The sequence below is a fragment of the Peromyscus eremicus genome, chromosome 23 (assembly GCF_949786415.1).
Source record: "Peromyscus eremicus chromosome 23, PerEre_H2_v1, whole genome shotgun sequence".
In the NCBI taxonomy this organism is placed as follows: Eukaryota; Metazoa; Chordata; class Mammalia; order Rodentia; family Cricetidae; genus Peromyscus; species Peromyscus eremicus.
Genome location: NC_081438.1, coordinates 11,851,598 through 11,874,092, shown reverse-complemented (window position 1 = coordinate 11,874,092; position 22,495 = coordinate 11,851,598). Strand labels below are relative to the sequence as shown.

Below are 22,495 nucleotides of genomic sequence, written 5' to 3'. Positions count from 1 at the left end.
CACTACATTTGTTTATGTGTTTGGGTGTTTTGTCTGCATGTATATCTGTGTATAATATATGTGTATTGCCCAGAGACCAGAAGAGGGTATCAGATCCCCTGGAACTAGAGTTACAGGCAGTTGTAAGCTACCATGTGGGTGCTAGGAACCAACCTGGGTCCTCTGAAAGAGCAGTCAATGCTCTTAACTACTGGTCCATCTCTCCAAGCCAAATATATTTTATTACATTTATTTGCTAGGGGGAAACGTACATGTCACAGCATGTGCATGGAGGTCAGAAGTCAACTTGCAGGAATTAGTTCACTCCTACCACCATGTGGTTGATAGAGATTCAACTCAGGTGACCCAAATTAAAGGCAAGTGCCTACCACAGCCAACTTGCTGGCCCTTTCTTAGGGGTTAAGGAAGGGCCCTAGTATGTAGCCCAAAAAGTTCAAGTTAGGCGGTGATGGCACACACCTTTAATCCCAGCACTCAGGAGGCAGAGGCAGGCAGATCTCTGCGAGTTTGAGGCCAGCCTGGTCTACAGAGTGAATTCCAGGACAGCCAGGGCCATTACACAGGGAAACCCTGTCTTGAAAACAAAACAACACAAAACAAAACAGTCAATAAGTCAAAGCACTAGCTCCTGGACTGCCTTAGTATCACAGGTGGGGTGGGAATTTTAACTACTTTCTGCTGTCTACACTAGCATGGGAGCTCCAAAGAGAGATCTCATCTCACCTGTCCACTACAGTGTCCTCAAGCCTGGCAAACAGGAACTACTGCAATACATTATTCCAGAGTCAATAACTAACCAGCTACAGAGTAGGCAAATTCTATGGGACCATTTGTGTCCCTCCTCTAAATCTACAATGCAAGCTGAGCCTAGAGATGATACATTGGAGCCTAGGGGTAGATCAGTGACAGAGCACAAGCTTTGCACTGAGGTCCTAGGCTAGAGGGAAGGAGCTATAGCTAAAAAAATAAATAAAAATAAAACTTTTTTTTTTTAAGGTGGACCTCCTTCCAATAACAGCTATGCAGTCAAAGATGAGAGACTTGGCAAACATCACTGGCCTTAGTTTCTTCACCTGTAAATAGAACTGAATACAAAAAAATCCACCAGAACCAAGGCAGGGGTGGTGGCACACACCTTTTGATTCCCAGAACTGGGAAGACAGAGTCAGGAGGATCTCTGTGAGTTCAAGGTCAGCCTGGTCTACAGATTGAGTTCCAGGAAAGCTACGGCTGTTACACAGAGAAACCCTATCATGAAAAACGAACAAACAAAAACAAAAAACAAAAACAAAAAAAGACAGCAGAACCTTTAGCTTCCAATCTGTAAGGTTTTAAGGGGAGAGCCATGGAGGAAGTGACGAGAATGGAAGGCAGAGAGAATGTAGTGCCTCACTTTCTTGTGTGTGGTGGCCGGGATGGGAGCAGGGCATGCACTCACCCCAGAGCTACCCGAGCCCCACTGGTGCTTCTACTAAAGCAGGTCTTTCCTGGACACACAGAACTGGGTCCTCACGCCAACAGCCAATCCAATGCCTTCTCAGGACCGAGAGATACAACGAAAAACAGAGCTCCCTAACTCAGCCAGCCTGTGTTAAAAGGAGGTGAAACAAGTCTCCAGCTTCAACTAATACAATCAGAAAAGAACTCACACTGTGATGCTGTAAACCGGCCAAGGCCACTGGCTCAGGAAAGCATAGCCACACAGAAGAGAACGGATGGTCTGCTAAATGGCCTGTAGTCCACCTGCCTTCTAAATACAGACAGACGCTTACACCCAAAGATAGGGCTGCTCTCAAATGCTGCACAAGTTTCTCTCTGCAGTGAACGCAGACTCGTAACTGGTCAAAATGCTGAATAAGTGAGTGTTGAGTGCTTGGCCTTCAGCAGGGCACCTCTCTCAACACACCTGGCCCCAGATTCAAACAATATCATGAGAAAAGAGGCAGAAAGAATTTAAGCGCAGAGGGTGGGGAGGAGGATTAGGAAACGCGGTCTTCTGACTAGAACATGGTCGTTGACCTCATGAGAGCACTGCAGCCACAATCACTTGCACAAGAACTACACAAGAGCAAGCCAGTGTCAGTCCACAGTTCAACAGAAGTAATTAGATTCAATGGGTTACACAAAAAAGAAAAACGTAGGGCCAGGTGTGGTGGCGCATACCTTAATTCCAGCACAAGGGAGGCAGAGGCAGATATCTCTGCCAGAGGCCAGCCTGGTCTACAAAGCAAATCCCAGCCTAACCAGAGCTACATAGTGAGGAATATTCCCCAGATGGGGAAAAAAAAACTTTAACAAAAGTGATTTCATGCCGGGCGGTGGTGGCGCGCGCCTTTAATCCCAGCACTCGGGAGGCAGAGCCAGGTGGATCTCTGTGAGTTCGAGGCCAGCCTGGTCTACAAAGTGAGTTCCAGGAAAGGTGCAAAGCTACACAGAGAAACCCTGTCTCAAAAAAAAACCCCCCCCCCAAAAAAAAAAAAAGTGATTTCATAATCTAATCAGTCATGACCTACAGTTTGAAAAATACTTCTTTGAAATATATTAAAAATAATCTAACCTTATGAGTCACCACTGTGAGCATGTTAATTAACTACACTATGCTATAAGGCAGTAATGCCCCTGGGTATCAAAACACCCAGCAGGGTATGCTTTCTGAGATCTCATGAGTGACTGTAACGCTGCAGTCTCCCAACCTCACATCACACTGTTCCTTCTCATTGTTCTCAGTTACATTTGCCTCCCAAAGTTTTACTTTTTGATTCACTGGCAACTTAAAAGCATAAGTAATTTGGTTTTTCATCGAAGTAAGCGGGAGGCTAGGGAGTACAGTGCTCGCTTGTTATGCATAAGACACTGGGTTCAATGCCCAGAACTGAATAAAAACCTTTCCTTGGCTATATACCAACTTTAAGACCAGCCTGCGCTTTGTGAGACCCTGCCCTTAAAAAAAATAAAAAATAAAAATAATATTTAAATAGATGTCACATTAGACTTATGCAGAATTATATAAATTAAAAACAATTAAGGAACAAGAGTTATTTAAGTGAGCCAAACTCAAGGTTATAAAAGAAATCCTGGGGGCTGGAGAAATGGCTCAAGAGTTAAGAACACTGGCTACTACTGCAGAGGACCTGGGTTCAAGTCCCAGCCCCCACATAGTGGCTTACAACCATCTGTCACTTCAGTCCCCATCTGTAACTGCCTCCAGCACTGCATACACGTGGTGCACAGGCATGCATGCAAGCAAAGCACCCAAATACAAAAATAAAAGTAAAATAAAGCATATATGGCAATCACACACAGGTATGCACACATTTAAAAAAAAGAAAAGAAATCCTGAAGGGCAAAGACTGTCTACAGCTGTACTCTGTAAGGTACACAGCAAGGTCTTCTTTATGTTTTCACTTTCATTTTTATTTATTTTCTGTAATGCTGGAGATTTAACCCAGAGTCTACCACAAGCTAGGCAAATACTGCACTAGCGAGCTGCACCCACAGGCCACCATCTTGTTTTTATGTCTGTACTTACTTAAGGAGAGGGTGTAATCAAAACCAACAAAAGCTGCTTTTGGCAACTCACCTAATCTCTCAGAGCTGAAAGCTTTTTCCTTTTTATTTTGTAAGATTTTTCTCTTTTCTCATACTCTAAAATTCTATCATCTCAAGAAAAAATATTCTTTAAAAGATACAAACTACTGAACTCAAAACCTTATCTATGGGGCTAGAGAAATGGCTCAGCAATTAAGAGCACCTACTGCTGCTGCTTCTGTTGTTGTTTTCTTCTTTCTTTCTTCTTTTTTTTTTTTGTTTTTTGTTTTGTTTTGTTTTGTTTGTTTTCCGAGACAGGGTTTCACTGTGTACATCCCTGGCTATTGTGGAACTTGTTCTGTAGACCAGGCTGGCCTTTGAACTCACAGAGATCCACCTGCCTCTGCCTCCCAATTACTGGAATTAGAGGCACGTGCCACCACCCAGCCCACCACCTACTGTGTTCTTGAAGAGTACCTTAGTTCCCAGAACCCATGTTGATCAACTCATAGTCTGTAACTTCAGCTCAGAGAATATGACGCCCTCTTCTGGCCTCCTTAAAAACTTCACTCACATGCACATTTCCCCCAGAGATACAAAGCTATCACTAAAAAATAAAAATAATAGGCTACAGAGATGACTCAGTGGTAAAAGCACTTGCAGAGAACTCGGGATTCAGTTCCCAGCATCCACATAGTGGCTCATAACCATCTGAAACTCCATTCTCAGGGCATCCAACGCCCTCTTATGACCTCCAAAGGCAACAGGCATGCACACGGTGCACATAAATACATGTAGGTAAAACACTCAAGCATAAAATAACCTAGAAATACTTTAAAATAAAAAATAAAAATAAAATAAAAATAAAAATCCTGCCGGGCGTCTGTGGCACATGCCTTTAATCCCAGCACTTGGGAAGCAGAGCCAGGCGGATCCCTGTGAGTTCGAGGCCAACCTGGTCTACAGGGTAAGATCCAGGAATGGCACCAAAACTACACAAAGAAACCTTGTCTCGAAAAACCATAAATAAATAAATAAATAAATATAAAAATAAGAATACTGGCACCAAAACTACACAAAGAAACCTTGTCTCGAAAAACCATAAATAGATAGATAGATAGATAGATAGATAGATAGATAGATAGATAGATAAGAATCCTGCCAGGTAGTGGTGGCACACATCTTTAATTTCAGCATTTGGGAGGCGGAGATGGAGGCAGGTGGATCTCTGAGTTTGAGGCCAGTCTGGTCCACACATGGAGTTCCAGGACAGCCAAGGTTACACAAAGAAATGTTGCTGAGCGGGGTGGGGGGTAGCACAGCCACGGACTATGTACCATACCATATCTCTGTTTGTATCATATATAAATACATAATGGTGGATATCTTTCAAAAAAAGGACCATTTCAGTATTTGAGATTTTTTGCTTCCCAGTGAGAGTTTATTTATTTATTGAGAATCTCATAACATAACAGTCTCTGGCTGTTCTAGAACTCAGACTGGCCGTAAACTAAGAGATATGCTTGTCTGTCTCTCAAGTGCTAGAATTAAAAGCATGCACTAACATGCCTGTCAGTATTTTACTTTTCTGAAAGTAAAATAAAGCTTCTTCCAATTATAAAACAAAAAACAAACCCATCTATGAGTAAGTAAATACTTAGACATCTGCTTACTAATTTCACAAGTAAATTTGTTCTGCACTCAGGACAGTGCTCAACTCTACTACAGACCACATCCCATACACACACACACACACACACACACACACACACACACACACACATATTATACCATATTTCACATGTCTGTTTTTCCAAATATTGTACAGACACAGCATACATACAAATTACAAGATCCCAACTGTTTTAAGCAGGAAGGTAGCTTATGGCACAACCACCTACAGAACTGAAATATGTGCTTCAAGACAAATGCCCTCATGGAGAAGTACATCACATTCTATACAGATGTTCACCTTCAAAAGTATGAGGCACTCTTTCTGGATTAAAAAACAAAACTACGTTAAGAACATTTAGGTGTGATGGCACCTGCCTATAAACCCAGCAGCTGAGGAGCTGAGACAGGAGAATCTTAGATTCACGGCAAGCCTAGGAAAAGTAAGGTCCTATCCCTAAATAAATAAATCACATTTTCCATCTTAAGTGACACTAGTTTTAAGGTACAAATTGAAAAGTGTCTTAACAGTTGCAGACTTAACTCCCACCAACTCAAACCCAGCGACAGGCAGTTTCCTGAGAAGCAAGCTTTGTGTCTGCCAACAGAGGAAGCAGACAGGTGAGCTAGCACTGTGCTTTCACTTCAGTGGCACATTCCTAAACAGACAACTGCACCCTTACAGTGACAGATGACCCTGACACACCTTTCAAACACCCCAAGCACTTTTTATCATTATTCACTCGCTCCGCCCCATCTTTTTGAGACATGGTCTAGCTATGTAGCCACAGCTGGCTTGGAATTCACTATGTACACCAGGGTGTCCTCAAACTCACTCACCCATGTATTTTTAATTTTTTTTCAGGGCAACTTCAAATCAATGTTTGTTTTTCTTTGACAGAACCTGGGATTCAATCTAGAGCATCTTGAATCCTAGGCAAACCCTCTACCACTGAACTACATCCCTCCCCCAAACATTTCCAATTCAAAAACTCCAGCAGTAAGTTAGCCTAACAAATTCCATTTACATCTCCACTGAAGCTGTCACCATCACTTCAAAGAACTGTAAAAATAGACTTTTGTACCTGCTCTACACTATATAATACTAAAAGCAATTTCCACCTAGCCAAAATAGAACATTATAATTCAAGGAAAGTCTCAAAAGAGAATGTGTGTGCGTGCACAGTGCTACAGTAGAATGAAGTTCTAACACGGCTGAAGCTATTTAGGACAAAAAGATCAGGATGGTTCTTTAAGTCTGCATTAAACAGGATGGTGATTTCTCATCCCCTGTGTAAAACTGCAACTGTCTAATTAGAGAAACAAAAAACACAAGCTCACATTAGAACAGGAACACCAAGCCTGATCCCATAAACGACTCCTCTGTCAGACTTCAGCACGCACAACTCTTACTAGCTCCAGCAATGCTTTTTCTTTCAAACACAGAAAAGCAATCTCCACATATTTGAACCAAACAAATCCGGTAAAATATGTAAGCACAAAAGAACAGCAAAAAGACGTGTTTCTTTTTTATTAGCAGACTTAGTTTATCTCTAATGACCTAAATATCAGCTAACTTTTCTGCTAACTTCATAATCAAACAGCTATCAATACCCTTTGAAAAGATGACAAAATGAGTCAGTCTCAATTTATGAACCGCAACTAATTTCAAGAGGAATGGTTCAAAGACCTCACCCTCCACTGTTACCTCTTCAAGGAAGCTCCTCTAATCCATTTAAAGTTGCAGCCATCCCCTTCCTCAAACTCTGTGCCCTTAATCGGCTTCCTCTAATCCCAGTCCTGTCTAATGCTGTCCACAGGTGTGCTGTTTCAGGCTGCCTGCCTCTCACAGTATGTGGTGAGCTGGGTGTGGTGGGTGGCACATGGCTGCAATCCCAACAAGCCAGAGCTGACACAGGACAGTCCAGGCCACACAGGGAGCTCTAGCTTCAAGGCTCAAAAAAGAATGTGAGCTCTAGGAGAGCAATTACCTTTGTTTTAATCATGAGTACATCCCAAGACCGCACACAGCACTGCCTTACAGATACTCAAGAATTTGTGCTGAATGCAGAGTTCTAGGCACTTCAAGAGACAGGAACTCATGGAGAGGTCTCTGACATTTAAATGGAAGCATGATAAACAATTTCTAAAATGCAATCAATGCCTTAAGAGAATGAAGCCATAGAAAACACAAAGCTGAGAAATCAGAGGAAAAGTTCTTTTAAAAGCAGTAAACAGCTTAATGAGTAAAGGCATTTGCCCCCAGGTCGGGCAGCCTGACTTCCATCTCCCTGGCCACAGGATGGGAAGAGAACCAACTCCTCCAAGTTGTCCTAACTTCCAACCACACACTGTGAAGTACCCCCAATACACACACACACACACACACCTGAATTCCAAATGTAGTTGTGAAGGTAAAGCAAGGTCAGCCTAAGGCTACATTTTTATAAAACATGGTGTAGGAGTCTGCCATGGTGCCGCTCAGTTATCCTAGAACTACTTAAGCAGAGGCAGGAGCATGTACCCTGCAGGCTCAAGGCCAGCCTGGTCTAAGTAGCAAGTTCCAGGCCAACATAGCAACAAAAACCATTCTTTAAAAATTAAAAAAAAAAAAAAAAAAATCCCAAACTAAACCAGGCCTGACAGTGCACATCTTGAATCTCAGCACTCAGGAGGCAGAGGCAGGCAGAGCTCTGAGAGTAGAGGCCAGCCTGGGCTACAGAGCGAGTTCCAGGACAGTCAGGGCTACATAACAGAGATCCCTTCTGAAAACAAAGCAAAGCTAAAAATTAGGATTGAGAGTCGGCTCCTTGATTAAGAGTGCTTGCTGCTTTCCCACAAGACCAAGGTTCAGTTCACAGTACCCACAGGGCAGCTCACAACTGCCTCAACCTCCAATTCCAGAAGATCCAATGCTCTCTGCTGGCTTCCTCAGGCTCCTGCACACATGGTACACAAATACACAGGTTCACATACATACACATAAATTTCAAAAAGTAAATTGAAAAAAGATGTCTAAGCCAACAAGCCAGGTGTGGCACATGCCTTAAAGCCCAAGGCTACATAGTGAGAGGTAGTCTCAAACAAAAAAAGCCAACAACAACAAAAATCAAGGGCAGCCTGGTCTACAAAGATGCTGCTTGCTGCTCCACCCACCCCTAACCCCAATAAAGAGGAAAGGAGGGCTGAATTAACCAATGCTGATTCCCAATGGAGTCACTCAATACCAGCTGAGAATGTAGCTAAATTGGTACAATGCTTGCCTAAGATGCAGATAAGCCCTGAATTACCATCCCCAGCACTGCATAAACTGGGTGCGCACCTACAATTCCAACTCTTGGGAGAAGGCAGGAGGGCCAAAAGTTCAAGGCCATCCTCCCCAGCAGTTCAAGGCCAACCTACAAAAGACGTGATCTCAAAAAAACAAAGAGGCTGGGTTGTACACAGCGGGCTCAGCAGTTAGAGCACTGGCTGCTCTTGCAGAGACCTGGGTTCTGTTCCCAGCATCCACATGGCAGCTCACAACCCATAACTACAGTTCCAGGGAATCTGACCTCCCCTTCTGGTCTCCACAGACACCAGGCAGACGTGTGGCACACATATACAAATAGCAAAACACTCATTTTTTTGTTTTATTCTGTTTCGGACACAGGGTTTCTCTGTGTAGCCTTGGCTGTCCTGGAACTAACTTACTCTGTAGACAGGCTGGCCTCAAACTCAAGAGATCCTCCTGCCTCTGCCTCCTTCAGCAAATCCTACTGGCACTCATCACCACAATCAGAAAAATTTTTTTCAAAAATCATTATACACTTAACAGCTAATAACATAAGTAAAAGAAGAGGAGTAACAATAAAAAGGAGGGGCTGGAGAGATGGCTCAGTGGTTAAGAGCACTGACTGCTCTTCTGGAGGACTCGGGTTCAATTCCCAGCTCCCACATGGCAGCTAACAACTGTCTATAACTCCAAAATCTGATATCCCCACACAGACCTATATGCAGGCAAAATGCCAATGCACATAAAATAAAATTAAATAAAAAATAAAAAATAAAAAGGAAAGAAAGAAAGAGGCCAAAAAGCTTTGAACAGTTCCTTCAGAACCATGGATCTGCATCTGAGGTGTACACTACAGACTCCAGAACATTTTTACAGACAGTCCAGTCAAAGCTCAGTCAACACTCACACACAGGGCTGAGGAGGCGGTACAGAGCACTTCTGCTCGTGTAAGTGTAAGTCTACTCCTATGTAGACCAGGCTGGCCCCAAACACAAAAGATCCGCTTGTCCCTGTCTCACTAGTGCTGAAACTAAAGGCACCAACCCTGGCATTTGCTGCTGTTGCAGAGGACCTAAGTTCTGTTCCCAGCACCTACTGGTGGCTAACAATTATCCCTACCTCTAGTTCCGGGGGATCCAAAACACTCTTCTGGCCTCTGGGCATCAGACAAGCATGCAAGGCACTTATAAATATGCACACAGAACACACCTACACTTAAAAATAATCTTTTAAAAACTCAAAAAGAAATAACCAGGAGGGGCTGGATTGATGGTTCAGGGATTAAGAGCACCATTTGCTCCTGTGGAGGACCTAGGTTGGTTTCCAGCACCCACAAGGTGGCTCACAGCTAAGGTAACTCCAGTTCCAAGGATTACAGGGTCCTCTTCTGGTCTCTGTGGACACTGGGCATGCATGCAGTATACTTAACATACAAGCAAGGAAAACACTCATACATATAAAATTTTTAAAAGGCTCTTTAAAATAGAGAAACAACCAGGAAACACACACAGGAAAGCACCTGCTTGTGTATGACCCTGATGTGGAGTGCAAAGTTCCCGACCCCAAGAGTGTTTGACAATTACAAAGAAACTGTTCCCCTGTAGAGCTGCCCACCTCAACTCTAGAACCCACTAAGCCTTCAGAGAAACACCACAGCACAGCTTGTGAGAGTCATAAAACCTTGGAGTCCTTGACCTAGTGAAACCACTTCTGGGCACTTTCTCTAGGGAAAAATTAAACTGAAGCAAAAAGGTTCTAGTATGAAGATGTTCACTATACCACCTCTACAAAAACAAAATTATCAAGACCAAAATCCCAACAGTTAGGCAGAAACTTAATGTAGTAGGTAAGTCACTGTTTAAAATTTTAAAAAAATCGCCAGGTTAAGGGGGAACAAGGCTGATCACACATGAGCACAACCTCACAACAAAAAGGTCAAAGTCTAGAATACTCAGTGGGTCCAGGTGCAATTGTGTGGTAGGACTTTAAGAAAGTGATCACACAGTTTTTTTCTAAGACACCTCTAAGCACTCAACTTTGTTCTCAAAGTTAGAAATTCTTTTCACACAAAACCCAAGTCCAATCCAGGCTGGCTGAGTAGCAAAGTCCTCCCTCCCTAGCAAAAGCAAGGCCCTGGGGTAGAGTTCCAGGCTGGAGGAGGGTCCAGGAATAAAATGGTGCTTCAACAGCTGTGAACCTCCAGGCCGTGAAGAACATTTTGCTATCACAAACATAACAACATCAATGCCACTTTTTCTTTTTTTTTTAGTTTATTTAGTTATTGTGGGGGAGGGGAACATGCCCCTGGCAGGTGTGTGGAGGTCAGAGGACAACTCAGCCACTTACTGCTCTGGTGATGGTGACGGTGGGGTGGGAACCCTGGTTGACAGGCCTGGCAGCAAGCGCCTTTACCCACGGAACCATCTCACGGCCCCCAATGCTATATCTCCTTTCCTCAACCATGTTGCCAGTCATACTTTAAGTGATACACATAAACCCAAGCAAAATTCTTGAAGTTGTAATGGATTTACTAAGAACCCAGAGAAGACTAAGAACTTGGAGCAATTCTATCAGTGTCAGCATTAACCAAGGTTCCGCACAGAACCAAATTACATATTCTGAGTCCAGTACTGGACGAAAACTGTCCAAAGAGTAAGTGCTAAGATGTATGCTTCAAGTAAAAGAACTTAAAGCAAAGAAAACTCTAAATGCTTTTAACTTTTGGGGAGCCTCAAGAGCAGAAAGAGATTCCAGGTACTTATACCTTGCTCATCTGGGATGCTCAGATCCCCATGGAATAATTCTGCTACAATCTAATCTTTACGCCTAAAGAGACAGTTGAAGCTTAAAACTTTAGTTTTAACTTGTATTTGAACAAGTTAAATACATCTGCCACTTTCTGATAACTGAAGAGAAAACATGGAAAAGCAAAGAAAACAGGATGTATCCTTAAAGTTAAATTTAAATATTTTTTGTTTCTCACTAAAAGACAAGGACAAAAAAAAAGAAACTCAAGTTATAGAACCCTAACTTCACCGAGCTGGGGAAAAAAAATGGTTTAATTTGAACTAGGCGGGCTAAGCAGGGTTTGAAACGTCTCACGATAGGGAAAATTGGGAGTGTGGGGGAATAAAAGTAAAAAACAGACTGTTCCCAGCAGAATCCCTTAAAAATCTGCTCTGACTCACCCCACGGGTTAACTTCTGCTGTAAAGAAACTCTCTGGAAACGAACAGCTGGAAAATGCGGCTAAAAAGAAAACTCGGTACATGAAAAAAATCCCCTAGCCCACCTCCTAAGTCCTTGGATGTCTATTTAAGGAGGAAGCTGGAAAAGGCCCTGCCAACCAGGCCTAGGCCAGAGGGAGGCACAGCAGTGCCTGTAACACGGATGGACTCGGGGCACAGGGAAAATGGACTTGCATGCCCTTGGTAAGCTCGGGCGGCGCTTCCCAAGTTAAGGACACCGGCCACAATGGAATGGAGTCTATTGGCATTTGCCTCTCCGTTTTAACACTAAGCATTTTCTTAGTTCGTGAAATACGAACTGACAACCACCCCCACCCCTCCCCACCCCCGCACGCACACACCCTCCAGAGTCAAGCCCAGTCACACAGGACAGCACCCCGTCTCCAGCTCCTACCAACAAAACCCGGCCCAGGGGAGAGGAGAGGGGGGCGAGAGCGCAAGCCAACACCCGCGTTGTTGCCGCCCAGACCCGCACCAACTCCTCTGCGGAGGTTCCTCATCCCTAGAAATCTCGGGAACCGGGACGGGGGCTGCGGGGGGGGGGGGGGGAGGAATGCGCTGCGTGCCCGATGCCCGCCGCCAACCCACCTCGCGAGTCCGGCCCTCGCCCACCTCTATTCAAAGGCGCCTTCTGCTCGGCGGACGAGGAACGGCAATGCGGATCGGCCACCACCCGCGCGCAGGGGACCTTGCGGGGAAGGAGGGAGGCCGGCCCGAAGGGAGCCGGGCACTCCCACCCCTTCCCCGGCTGGGGGAGGGCAGCCCGCTGCGGGAACCCCGCCGCCCCAGATCGATAGGGGGATGGGTGCGGGAGGCCGCTAGCCACCCACCTCGCCTCGGATGACCACCTTCCCAGGGTCTGCGGGGCGGGGGGTAGGCAGGACAACCGGCTGACCCCACCTGGGGCGGCTGGGCCTCAACTTCCCCTCCTCCCTCCCGACTCCCCCACCGGGCAAAGAGGCTCATTTCGGGAGAGGGACCCCTGCGACCTCCACCCAGGCCCAGCCGCCCTTCCATCACTGGTAGGGGGACGCTGCAAGGGGGTGGGGCGGGGGTACCAATCGCCCCTTGCGCACACGCGCGCGCGCACACACACACACACACACACACACACACACACACACACACGAGGGGCAGGGGGCCGCCCCGGCCGTCCATCTTGGCCGTCTGGGGGAGGGGACGCGATGGTGCGGGAGGCTGGCCACGGCCTGGGAAGCCTGAAGAATCCTCCGGCGCCTCCCGCCCCTCCGCGGGCCCCCCAGCCCACCGCGATGCGGGCCGGTCACGGGGCGAGGCGGGGGAGGGGGACGAGCGGCGCGGGATCGGCCCGGGGGGAGCGGAGGGGGCTGGGGAGCCGACACCCACCTGCCCAGGCCGGGGCGCCCGCCGCCCGCGGCCGGCGAGGAAGACGCCACCGGCGCGGCCGGGGCCGGCACCGCGGAAGACGAGGACGACGCGGCCGAGGCCGGCGCGGCGCCGGGCGACGAGAGCAGGCCGCCGCCGGGCTTGCGGCCACTGGCGGGCGCGGGCGGCTGCGGCTGCGGCTTCAGCGACATGGTGAGCGGCCCATACACCGGCTCGCACGCCGGGCGGGGACAGCCGGGAGCCGGGCGCGCTGAGCAAACGCCGGAGCGCGGCGGGGACGCGCGGACGCCAAGCGGGCAGGCGCGGGCTGGCGCGGTCGCGGGAGCCAGGGGCAGCAGGACGACGACGAAGGGGCGGGGAGGCCCGCAGACACCGAACAGCCGCCGGGAGCCGGGCCGGGACGCGCCGTTGCCGTTGCTACCAAAACAGTCTGAGGCGCAGGGCGGCGAGCGCGGCCCGCGGGGAGGGGCGCCGGGGCCGCGCGGGGGAGGGCCGGCGGAGGGATACGCCGCCGCGCCGCCCCGCCCGCCGCCGCGCCGCGCCGTCCGCGGGAGCGAGCGCCGCGCGGCCCAGCCCGACGGGCGGTGCGGCTCCGGGCCCGCCGAGGGCCGTGGAGCGGCGGCGGTCGACGGGCGCATGGGAACCCGGCTCGCGGACGCGCACGGGGCGACGCGGCCCGGAGGGCGCGGAGATGCGAAACGGAGCTGGAGGGGGGTGGGGGGAGGGTTGCGGGTGCGGGGGGGACTCTTTACCGGAAGTCGGAAGGGTCAGGCGGAAGTCGAACGTGAGACGGCCCGGGGGCCGATCGGGACACGTGAGGAGCGGGCGCCGCGCTGGGCCGCGTTCGCTCTTGGGGGTCGGGCGAGGGCCGCGGGGGGATCCGCCCTCTGCGAGGCCGGTCTGCCCTTCGGGAAGGGAGTGCTGGGCTTCGCCCGCGGGGACTGTCGTGGATGGGTGCCCTGGGCGGCTCCGGTGTCCTCCACCCTCCCGGAGGACCTTGGTTCCCCCCACACACACCAGATAACAGCGTAGAAGATGGCCCGCGGGCGCCTTCGGGGCGGAGACCCGCAGTTTCCTCCGTAACCCCCGGGCCTGGCACACAGTAGGCCCCCAGGTGCCACTGCGTGTTGGTTTCCGTGCCAGCACGGGAAGCTTGCCAGCACTGAAGCCACCGCCAGCTGCTTCACTTTGCCCCACTTTATATCCACCCCGGCGAACTGTTGGGTATCTGACCTTCATTTGAACCCGTTTTTCCCTCACCCGAACTTCTTAATTCCTCCTTCGGGAGACTCGAAAGGAAATGGGCGTGATTGGTAGAGCTGGATAATGGGGTCTTGCCATGGATAAATGGGGGTCTCCCTCAGTGGAGACAAAACAGACCTCACCAAAAAAAAAAAAAAGAAAAAAGTGAACTTTAGACCTTGACCCTTTTTAGAAGTTTTACTTTAACTCGGGGAGGCCGCCAAACACTGTAGACCGTTTTTGAACGTGTTGTAAATAAATTGGAAGCAAGTAGGTAACTTTTTTTTGCAATGAGTTTAGGGTTTGTTTGTGGGTTTTGTTTTTTTGTTTAAAGTGAAATCGCTTAAGGAAATAATGGGCCGGAGAAGAGCAAAATCCCCCTCATTCTGCTAAAATCATTCACATGAATTAAAGTCTGGAGTGGTGTTCATACCATGTATGAGTACCTGTAATATGAGCACTTGGGAAATGGAGGCAGAAGTTCAAGGTCATCTTCACCTATATGAGGAAATTCTAGGCGAGGCTAAGCTACAAGGGACCCAGTCTTTAAAAGGGGCAATTAAATAAGCAATGACCCCTGGTTATGGCACTCAAAGCAAGTGAATCTCTCAGTTCCAGACATAGCCGCCAAGCCAAACCACCTAAGTTTGATCCCTGGGGCTGACATGGTTGAAGAAGAGAAAACTTGACTCGCTGGAATTGTCCTCAGACTTCCACACTTGGGTTGTGCCAGATGTGTGTCCACACATATATGCACAATAAATATGGCTTTAAAAAGAAAAAAAACTGGAGCTGGGATGTCGCTCAGTTTTAGAGCGGGAGCCTGATCAAGCTCTAGGCATAGTATTGGATCTCCCCAACCCCTGGTCCACCCACAAATATAAACAAACAAACAAACAAATAAATAAATGACTCGGAACATATTTAAAAGTCACTAATAGTCCAATTGAAATTAATTTAACCTCCTGGCTGGTCTGTAGTGGCACACACCTTTAATCCCAGCACTTAGGAGGCAGAGGCAGGGGAAGGCCAGCCTGGTCTACAGAGTGAGTGCCAGGACAGCCAGGGCTGCAAAGAGAAACCCTTGTCTTGGGAAAAAAAAAAAAAAAGGAAGCCTGGCATGAATGCAAACCCTTGGATCTCAACACTTGGAAGGTAGAGGTCAGATTCGAAACAGTTCAAGGCCAGCTTCCAACCTCAGCTATGTAGCAGTTCTATCAGCCATGTGAGCCACTTTCCAAAACAAAAGTAACAAATCCAGGATGTAAAACAGCACTTGAGGCCGGGCGGTGGTGGCGCACGCCTTTAATCCCAGCACTTGGGAGGCAGAGCCAGGTGGATCGCTGTGAGTTCGAGGCCAGCCTGGGCTACCAAGTGAGTTCCAGGAAAGGCGCAAAGCTAAACAGAGAAACCCTGTCTCGAAAAACCAAAAAAAAAAAAAAAAAAAAAAGCACTTGACCCCTAAATTAAACATGAATTAATAAAATATATACAAATACCAGTAATTTAATGTTAAAGGTTTTTTTATAATTTTTTTTTAATTTTATGTGCATTGGTGTTTGACCTGCACATATGCCTATGTGAGGGTGTCAGACCCACTGGAACTGGAGTTACAGACAGTTGTGAGCTGGGAATTGAACCCCAATCCTCTGGAAGGGCAGCCAGTGCTCTTAACCACTGAGCCATCTCTCCAGCCCTGTTCAAGATTTTTTTTTTTTAATTAATCTTAGTTTAACTCGATGTGTTGTCTGTGTCCGTTTGTGTTAATTATGTGTGCCTGGTGTCTACAGAGGCCAGAAGAGGGCCTCACATCCCGGAATTGGAGTCCATGGTTGTGAGCCCCCATGTGGGTGCTTGGAATTGAACTTGGGCCCTTTGGAAAAACAAGCAGTGCTCTAATGGCTGAGCAAGCTCTCCAACCCCAAGATAGGCTTTTAATTAGCCTAAAGGAAATCAGAACTGAAAAAAACAAATAACTAAGAAAAAAGACGCCATGCAAACAGAATCACCATTCTCTGATGTTGTGATTTAACAACCAGAACTGGAACCAAGCTCTCAGAATTCTCTAGAGGCAGAGGTCGGTGGATCTCTGAGTTTAAGGCCAGCCTAGTCTACAGAGTGAGTTCCAGGACAGCCAGGAGTGCACAAAGAAACCTTGTCTGAAAAAAAAAAAAAAAAATCAAAGTATGGGCATTTCGTCTGTCTATATATCTTTATTTATTTACTTTATTTCATGTTTGAGTGTTTTGGTTACATGTGCATCTGTGTACCAGGCATGTGACCTGGTGTCCCCAGAAGTCAGAAGAGGGCACTGAAACTGGAGTTACAGACAGTTGAAAACTGTCATTGGGTACAGGGAATAGAACCCAGGTCCTCTGCAAGAACAGCAAATGCTCTTAACATCTGAGCCATCTCTCCAGCCTTGTCTATATGTCTTTTATACCACATACAAGGATCCAGGCCTCAACTAACAGTGAGCAGGAACTGGATGGCTACCATAGGCATGTATGTGAATGCTAGATACCTGGAGCACTCAGGTCACCTGATGTACATGACCAAATGTACTTCCTGCAAGTTTCTTCCTTCCTTCCTTCCTTCCTTCTTCTTTTCTTTTCTTTCTTTTTTTTTTTTCAAGACAGGGTTTCTCTGTGTAGTTTTGGTGCCTTTCCTGGAACTCGCTCTGTAGCCCGGCCCTTCCTCTCTTTCTTTTTCTTTCTCCTTTCTCTTTCTTCTTTTTCTTTCTTTTCTTTTTTGGTTTTGCGAGACAGGGTTTCTCTGTCCTGGAACTCACTCTGTAGACCAGGCTGGCCTTGAACTCACAGAAATCCACCTGTCTCTGCCTCCCAAGTGCTAGGATAAGAGGCACGCACCACCATGCCCGACTCCTACAAGTTTCTTATGCCTTCAGAATTCTCTGCAGATAATTCAAATCTGAGCTAATATCATTCGATATTATTAGCAGCTTTTTACTTTGACTTGTGTTTGGGGAGATGGAGGCATACCAAGATCCATGTGTGTACGCCAGGGGACAACTTGCAGGAGTCTGTTTTCTCCTCCTCTGTGTGGGACCTGGGAAGGGAACTTGGGTCCTCAGGCTTGACAGCAAACACCTTTACATGCTGAGGCATCTCGCTTGACTCTGAGTTCCTGTCATCCCAGCATGTGAGAGGTGGGGCGGGAGGAACAGGGAGGGGTTGAGGGTCATCCTCTCATCCTCTGTGAGCTGGTGAGTCAGCCTGAGCTACGTGAGACTAGGCCTCAAAGCACACACACACAAGACATGATAAAATGAAGAGGGGAAGAGAGATGGCTCTGGTTGAGAGCATGTACTGCTTTCACAGAGGACTGAGCAGCCAACCATGTTGGGCAGCTCACCATCTGTAATTCCACCTGCAGGAGATCCAGTGCGATTTCCTGACTTCCAGGGATACTGCACTCATGTGCAAACACACACACACACACACACACAATTTAAGTGTTTTTTTTGTTTTGTTTTGTTTTGTTTTACTTTTTAGATAGAGTCTCACTATGTAGACCAGGCTGTCCTTGAACTCACAGATATCTGCATGTCTCTGCCACCTGAGTACTAGACCTTAAAGGCATGTGTTACCATGGCTAGAATAACTATTCCTTGAAAAAGGACAATGAAAAGGCCAGGAGTGGAGGCATACACCTTTAATCTCAGCACTGGAAATGCAGAGGCAGGCGGATCTCTGTGAGTTCAAGGACAGCCTGGTGTACAGAGCGAGTTCCAGGACAGCCAGACCCTTTCTCTCAAAAACAAAACAAACAAACAAACAAAAAGACATTGAAGAATATCATTTTGCTACTGAAACCTGAAACATGTTGCTGGGGCTGCGGAGATGGCGTGGCAGTGGACAGAGGTCAGCTCCCAGGACCCACACGAGGCAGCTCACAATTACCTGTTCCAGGGGATCCAGTGCCCTCTGACCTCAGTAGATACCTGTATGCACATGCTACACACAAACTCCTGCAGGCTCACGCACATAGTATTTTGAAAGAAAGGGTTTGTTTGTTTGTTTGGGGTTTTTTTGTTGTTTTATTTTATTTTATTTTTGGAAACAAAGGTTCTCTGTGTTGTCCTGGCTGAAGAAAAGTATTCTTTTTTCTTGTTGTTTTGTTTTTGTTTTTTTTTTTTTTTCGAGACAGGGTTTCTCTGTGTAGCTTTGCGCCTTTCCTGGAACTCACTCTGTAGTCCAGGCTGGCCTCGAACTCACAGAGATCCGCCTGCCTCTGCCTCCCGAGTGCTGGGATTAAAGGCATGCACCACCACCGCCCAGCTAAGAAAAGTATTCTTAATATTTAATCCATAAAAATAGATATGATCAAGCCAGCAAGATGGTTCATTAGGCACAGATACTGGCTCCCAAGCTTAAGGATCCGAGTTAGATGCTAGGGACCACCTACATGGTGAGAGGAAATGACCAACTCTCTTTTTTTTAAATTATATATAAATAACAACTTTTTAAAAACTGGCAACATAGTACATATAATTCTAGCCCTTGGGAAGTGGAGGCAGGAGGATCAGGACTTCGAAGTTAGCCAGGCATGGTGGCCCATGCCTTTAACTCCAGCACTTGCAAGGCAGAAGCAGGTGATTATCTGTGAGTTCGTGGATAGCCAAGGGGTACACAGTGAGACTTTGTCTCAAAACAAACAGAAAAGCTTTTTTTTAAAAAAAAGTGTATTTCAGCAATGAGAGAATACCTTTGGTGACTGAGGGGCTGGAGAGATGGCTCCGCAGTTAAAAGCACTGGCTGCTTCTTCCAGAGGACCCAGGTTCAATTCCTGGCACCTACATGGCAGCTCACAACTGTCTGTAACTCCCACTTCAGGGGATCCGATGCCCTCATACATACATATATGCAGGCAAAACCCAAATGCACATAAAAAGAAAATAAATAATAAATTATTTTTGAAAAGAAGAAGAAAACTTTGGTGATGGAGTCCTGTGGACTCTCCACCTGCTGTGTGATTTCAGTGATCCCTCGGCGCGCCACACAGCCCTTATATTAATTAGCCTGTTGGTTTTGATCACTTCAGCGATTAATCGGGTCTCGGTATCTGGAAGTGAGAAACGGAGCCCTGTGAGCGAGGCAGGGATTCAGAGTGAGCTGCGGTTGCCAGCGGTGTTGGTCACGTGACCCGTATGCCCAGCAATTCCTTTTTCTGCAATCATTTCTCTTCAGCTCCCTTCATCTGAGTGTGTTTTACGTGTGACGACACAGTCTTCCCTCAATGCTCTTGATTTTCACTTTGAAAAGCATGAAAATTCCAATCAGTGCCAATCCGCACCCCACCCCCACCCCCAATCCTTCCTCTTCAAGTTTTTGCAGATGTAATTTCAAAAATAGGACCATGGCTAATTACAGCAAGGATTTTTCCCCCCCCCTAACCACAGTTACTCAGAATTCTTAGAGGCTAATGTATTTGTGGACACTCCAGGAATCCCTAAAGACTAAAAGTTAGGAGGAAAAAAAAAAAAAAAGACATGAAACAGGGCAGGAGCTTGCAGGAAGGGGTTAGTCAAACACATGGTGTACAGAGTAACAACTTACCTGTAGCCCTGAACATCTGAGGGCCCCGCTGCCGTAGCATAGCCAGAAGCACAGTGACCGACCTTATGGCAAAGCATTTCAGAATGCCAGACCCCAAGCAAGCTCTCCTCTGTTGTGAGGCCGTTCATTTTGTTTTACCTTGTGGGATACAATAAAGACGCTGTGACATTGTTCCCAGAGCAGAAGCTGGGTACCAGCTGACATGGCCAGAGAAAAGAAGTCTTTGTTTTTCAGCAGAAATGTTTAAATGGAAACTTTGGTGCCCCCAGCCGCAGCCTGGAACTCTGGTTGTAGACCGGGCTGGCCTTGAATTCCATCTGCCTTTACCTTTCTCCCCAGCGCTAGGGTAGAAGGCATATGTTACCATGTTAGGCCCGTTTTGTTTTTATTTACCCTTCTTCCCCCTGGGGAATTTTGTGGGCAGCCTGTGGTTTTGGAGACACGAGTTCACGGGCAGCCAGAGGTTTGAAGTGTACACACCATTGGGAGAATGCAGGAGGGGATTTGAGATCGGATGTGTCAGCACCAGTGACAGCTGGCCTAGCCACTTGCAGTGGAACCCCAGAGGGGTCAGACTAAAGTCAATACTGACATGGCTGACCTGGTGACCTTACCATGGGGACTTGGATTATTGTCTAAGCAGATCTATGTACTTCCCAGAAGGTAGGTTGGGCCACAGCTAGAGAGTAGCAACTTTTTTTCCGTATATGTGGTTCAGCTGGGGATTGAACCCAGGATCACTACCTAGCCCTAGTTCTCCTGGAATTCACAGAGATCCACCTTCCTTTGCCTTCTGAGTGCTGGGATTAAAGGCGTGTGCCACCACACCCAGCCAACTATATCTTTAGTGTACTCTGCACAGTAACTGGCCACTAGCCGGACTTGGTGGCCCATGCCTCTGATCCCAGCACCTGGAAGTTTAGGCAGAAGGATCTCTACAAGTTCTAGGCAGCCAAGAAGGCCAGCAGAGTGAGTTCATGGTCAACCAAAGCGACATTTATAGACTGGGGGAAGGTGTTTAGACAACAACCTGGGGCTGGAGAGACGGCTCAGCAGTTAAGAGTACTTATTCTTGCAAAGGACAGACCTGGGTTCAATTCCCAGCACCTACAAGCTGGCTCACAACCTCGGTAACTCCAGGGAATCCAATGCCCTCTCCTGACCTCTGGAGTGCAAGTAAAACACTTATGCACATAAAATAAAATTTTGAAATATTTTTAAAATTAAGACTAAAACAGCTTGATGCTGGGTAGATGGCGCAGGGGTTAAGAGCACTTGTTGCTCAAAAACAAAGATCGGAGTTCGGGTTCCCAGCACCCATGTTGGGCGGCTCACAGCCGCCTGCAGCCCTGGCTCCAGGGACTCCAATGTCATCATCTGGCCTCTGAGCTGAGGGCGCACCCCTGCACCCACTTTACATACACACCCCTCATACTCACACATCTGAGACTGTAATCCTAGTACATGGTGAGTGGAAACAGGAGGGTCACCAATAGCACAGTGAGTTCAAAGCCAGCATGGACTGCGAGAAACCCTATCTGAGAAGAAATAGTTCCCGAGGACCCATATTGTGGGAGAACTAGTCCTAAAAGTTGTCCTCTGGCTTCTGCGACACACAGTGGGGCGTGCACACACACACTGAATAAATGTCATTAAAAACAGACACGGGACCGGGGTGTCAAAGGTCTGTAATCCCAGCATTTGGAGGTGCAGACAGCAGGTTCAGGAATCAAGATGGCTCAACATATTAGGACGCTTGCTACCAAGCCTGATGTTGATCCCCAGGTCCCACGAGGTAGAGAGAACAAATTCCCCAAAGTTCTCCTCTGACCTCCACATGTGTGCCAAGCCCCACCTCCCACAAAGGCACCAAAATAAAGTCAACAGAAAGAAAGGAGAAACTGGGTGGTAGTGCTGCACACCTTTGATCTCAGCACTCAGGAGGCAGAGGCAGGTGCATCTCTGTGAGATCGGAGCCAGCCTGGTCTACAGAGCAAGTTCCAGACAGCTGGGGCTACACAGAGAGAAACCCTGTCTTAAAAAAACAAAATCAGGGTTGGGGATTTAGCTCAGTGGTAGAACGCTTGCCTAGCAAGTGCAAGGCCCTGGGTTCGGTACTCAGCTCTGAGAAAAAAAAAAAAGAAAGAAAAGAAAGAAAGAAGAAACAATAAAAGGGGTTCATAAGGCCCTGCCCCTCCATGAGACTCTTGTAGGCAGTTAATAGTTGCTGGGAAGAAAAAGACGCCTTCAGTGGTGTGGCCACTAGTAACCCACACTCCTATAAATAACCCCCAACACATGCTTCTGAGAGCAATCCTAGTTAAATGTATTGGGTCACCAAAAAAAGCTGGATGTGGTGGTATACACATGTATCCCAGCACTTGAGAAGCCTGCCTCAAAAAAAAAAAAAGAAAAAAAAAGAAAAGAAAAGAAAGAAAAAGAAATAAGATAAAATAAATTTAAATTAAAAAAAAAAAAAAAGCCTGCAGTGGTGGTGCACACCTTTAATCCCAGCACTTGGAAGGCAGAGGCAGGCGAATCTCTGTGAGTTCAAGGCCAGCCTGGTCTACAAAGTGAGTTCCAGGACAG

The 22,495-nt window shown here is 47.2% G+C and overlaps 1 protein-coding gene across 6 annotated transcripts in view; it reads right to left on the bottom strand.

Moving 5' to 3' along the window:
• Window positions 1-13,172, bottom strand: part of Atxn2 (ataxin 2) — a 98,320-nt gene extending 85,148 nt beyond the window's left edge. For 4 of the 6 annotated variants that reach the window (XM_059249664.1, XM_059249662.1, XM_059249663.1 and 1 more), the window contains exon 1: window positions 13,086-13,155. The gene's annotated coding sequence lies outside the window, so the exon portion shown is untranslated. Of the gene's footprint in view, window positions 1-13,085 lie in introns of all 6 variants that reach the window. The other 2 variants (XM_059249660.1, XM_059249661.1) reach the window with 1 other exon arrangement.
• Between the last annotated feature and the right edge of the window lie 9,323 nt (window positions 13,173-22,495).